We start from the raw sequence: 4,106 nt of genomic DNA, 5'->3' as shown, positions 1-4,106 counted from the left end.
CTCAGAGAGACTCGAGTCCAAATGAAAGCGAAGCACTGTTAACTCCGCCCACTCCCCCTCCTCACATCTTCTTCCTCTTCCTCCTCACCTCTTTGGCCCCAGCCCCCCGCTACCCTCCCTTCCCCCTCCCCCTCCACCTCTTGTCTTCCGCTGCACCCCTGTCATCCCGCACACTCGTCCACTCTATCACTCCAATTGCTGCTCCTCCCCTCCCGCTAACAGGCGACACGTCTCTCGACTCCCGCTCATGTTTTTTTATGTCCTTTCATCTCTGTTTTTTTTTTATGCCCCTGTGTCCTCGTGCAATACATCTGTCACTGAAAACATTGCTCCCCCTCCCCCCAAACACTGCTATAATTGCATGTGTTGTTGCTGGAACGCCATCAGGAAGAGCATACTACCTGGTCACACGCATACTACCTGGTCGCTATGTCTTTCGTTCTTCCTTTAAGAGACACATTTTTGAGTTATTCATTTTATCAGAATTTAAAAACATATAAATACACACACATATTAACATATGTATATGTATACATATATATATATATATATATATATATATATATATATATATATATATATATATATATATATATATATATATATATATATATATATATATATACATATATGTATATATGTATATATATATGTATATATATATGTGTATATATATACATATATATATATACACATATATATATATATATATGGTTTGGACACATCCTTTGAATTTCATGTCTTTTCTTTCATTCTTATGACTATTGACGTTGCACTTTCTCACTGAAGGCATCAAAACTATGCATGAACACCTGGACATGGAACACCTGACCTGGATGACTGACACAATGTATTGTGTGTATTATTTTGGACTTCTTGGTAATATTATGATACAAATTCATACAGCCATGCTGTTTCTCAGTGGCTCTACAACAGTTGGAAATGTGCTAAGGTGAGACTGTTTATGTATTTCACGTTATGCAGCTGCCAACATTCTGACACACAGGGATAAAGACCCTCTCTGACTTCTGCATCTTGTTTCTGTTATTTTCTGCTGCTCAAGCATCTCCACTTCACTCTTCCCTTTATCGACCACAGAGCAAAATACCTTCAGTTATGTCAGCACCCACCGGAGACCAGGGATAATCTGATTCGTGTGCTCCGAACACCAGCCGGATCAGATTCTTATTATATTTTTGTTCATCCTTCTTGCAGCTGTCATTCTGTTATTGGCTCCTGATCTGAATGTGGTGCAATTTAACCAGAGTTCTTGTTTAACCTTTTAACCTTGAGACCAGACGATCAAGGTCACTGTGTCGCTGTCTCCAGAGAGTGCAATAGCTGATCAATGAAGGGATTATTGGTTTGGTTTGGATTTGAATGGCAGTTTTCACACCAGATTGAATCAAAGTAACCAGTCAAACCTTAAGTTTTACCTTTCACTCATTGTAGAATTTTGTTTTCTCCTTTTCTCTAATGGCTAAGTTGCTTTTTATCATGCATAAATAAATAATAAGAATGCATACAAATGATTTCTGCTTTTTTTTAATTTATTTATCTCTACTCACATTTATATATTTTTTTCAATAATATTTGTTTGTATTCCTAACACTTCAGGCCTCACAAATACCCAAATGAATCTTTGGCACAAACAAACTGCAATAAAGCCCCTAACCTTTTTGTCTTGACAGTGAACGATGCGTTCGGGGGGGGTGGGGCCGTTGGGGCTGTTTGGTGGTAGGTAGGAGACTGGACATCACGGTAAAGCTAAGTGGCTAAATGTGGCTAATGTGCAAATCTGATTACTCCTCTTTATCATGATGGGCAGATGTTCTACCTCCCTGTTCCAAACACTTACCACGGACTTATTACCTCTAAGTATTTATGGCCAACATTTGATTTTGTTGCACCGAGTCAGAGGCTGTTAAAGATGCAAATTTAAAAAAAGCAGATGTTCTCTTCCCTCAGACGGCCAACAAAATGAATTCATTCAGAAAGAGGACAGGAGGAAAGAGACGGTGGTCAGGATGATCCAGACAGGAGGGTGGTGGGGTAGAGGCATGCCTGAGGAGTGGGCTCATCTTCCGCTCAGCTGTGTGTCTTGGCCGGCGGTGAAAAGCGGCTCTCTTCCTTTCAGCGCAGGAAGGCCACAGGGCGCCATTGTACCGGCGAGATAGAGGGAGACGGAGGCAGAGAGGCGGACAGGGGGCCCTGAATAATTTAGCCCAGTTATTGGTGGATTTGCATTTGTGAAGTTGAAGTATTCCGGTCGGTCGGTTGGTATTCCGCTCACACTGGTCTGCAGTTCCAGGTTCGAACTGCGGGCTGCGGTGAGGAGGGAAAACCGGGGTCTCCTCAGCGCCTTCTCGTCTTCCTCGTCCTCCTCGCTGGATTCACTGACGTTGAAATACGAGCCAGCGTTGTGTTTCTCCACTCAGTCTTATCCAACAGCCAGCCGCAGATGAGCGCTCGAGATTCTGGCAGTGGCGGCGGTTGTTCCCCTCCAGGAAGATGACTCTTTCCCTCTTTTTTGAGAAATCAGTAAATCTTTCATTTCATTTTCCCTCTGTTTATCTTTTTTCTTGCCAATGATGAATCCAGAGAGCCACACTCTCTCAAAAAAAAGGGGGGGTGGGAGGCTCGTTTGGAAATAGCCCCAGTCCACAGCTGTGCGTGCACTCGGGCAAAAGAAAAAAAAAAAACTCTGGATTTAACTCGGAAAACTCAGCAAGGGAGCGAAATTTCTCCCGCAGGTTGTCATCACCACCTGGACCAGGACGAAGCCTTGACCTGCCGCTCAGTGACTTAAAGACGTGGCTGGGCGGCTTCAGACAGAATGATGGTCCGATAAATCAAACAGAGTCCCATAAAAGGTTGTGTATGAACTCATAATCCTGAACTGTGACACGCTCCAATAGAAACATCTGGGCAAGTTGGGTTAAGATGCAATAGTAAGAGGCCCCACCTCATGTTGCTTTTCTCCCCAAGTCTCAGTATTTCCCCCAATGATAATTCCATTTAATTGAACTGGCTGCCACCCCCCCCCCCCTCTCTTTCTTTCTCTCTTTCTCTCTCTCTGCCATGGTGCCTCAGCTGGGAACGCCAGACAGACGCATTCTAAATTTGAAGCCACGCGACCACAGCAGCATGAAAGCAACATATATGCACTTTGTTACATCTGTCCGTATTTGTTCATCTGTTGATGCCCATGCGCTCACATGACTGCACTCCAAATCTGCTCTGCAGAGCGATAGCATCATGGCCGCCCGCCCCGCTCCACTTACCGTGCGGCCGCCTCATCTCTCATGTGCGGCGGCGCATTGTGGCCATGACATGGCTCCAGGAATTAGACTAATTGGTGGGAATATGTGTCGGGGTGAGAGGGCAGGGAGGGAAAAAAAGAGAATAACAGAGGGTGGAAGATGCAATTAGATGCAGAGAGGAATGTGAAGAGGAGATGGACATCCAGCCATGGAAATCAGAGGACAACAGTGCATTTCCAGAAATGTGTGTTGAGGGATGACAGTGAATACATGTTGGATTCCTCATTCCTTGGCCTTCATCTGTCATCCTGTTTTATGGTTTTCTACCCAGAGAATCATATTCTATGATGCAAAAAAACCTCTACAGATACATACAAAATAGCACAAGTTAGCCCTCTGTTTACAGCCTGGATGGAAGGATGGATGGAAGGATGAATGGAAGGATGGACAATGGATTGGTGGATATACATTATAATATACAACAACTGATATTTATACAGTTGGATGGATGGATGGATGAATGGATGGATGGATGGATGGATGGATGGATGATGGACAGATGGATGATGGACAGATGGATGGGTGTATGGATGGATGGATGGATGGATGGATGGATGGATGATGGACAGATGGATGGGTGGATGGATGAATGGATGGATGGATGGACAGATGGATGGATGAATGGATGGATGGATGGATGGATGAATGGATGGATGGATGGATGGATGGATGGATGATGGACAGATGGATGGATGATGGACAGATGGATGGGTGGATGAGAATCTGCTCTCGTCTCTGTTCTTCAGCAGCTGGTCCTCCATCCACTGTCACCGTCTCCATCCC

The sequence above is a fragment of the Nelusetta ayraudi genome, unplaced genomic scaffold, assembly GCF_046127955.1.
Source record: "Nelusetta ayraudi isolate G7.1 ecotype Tasmania unplaced genomic scaffold, CSIRO-AGI_Nayr_v1 ptg000120l, whole genome shotgun sequence".
Classification (NCBI taxonomy): domain Eukaryota; kingdom Metazoa; phylum Chordata; class Actinopteri; order Tetraodontiformes; family Monacanthidae; genus Nelusetta; species Nelusetta ayraudi.
This window is presented reverse-complemented; position numbering follows the sequence as displayed.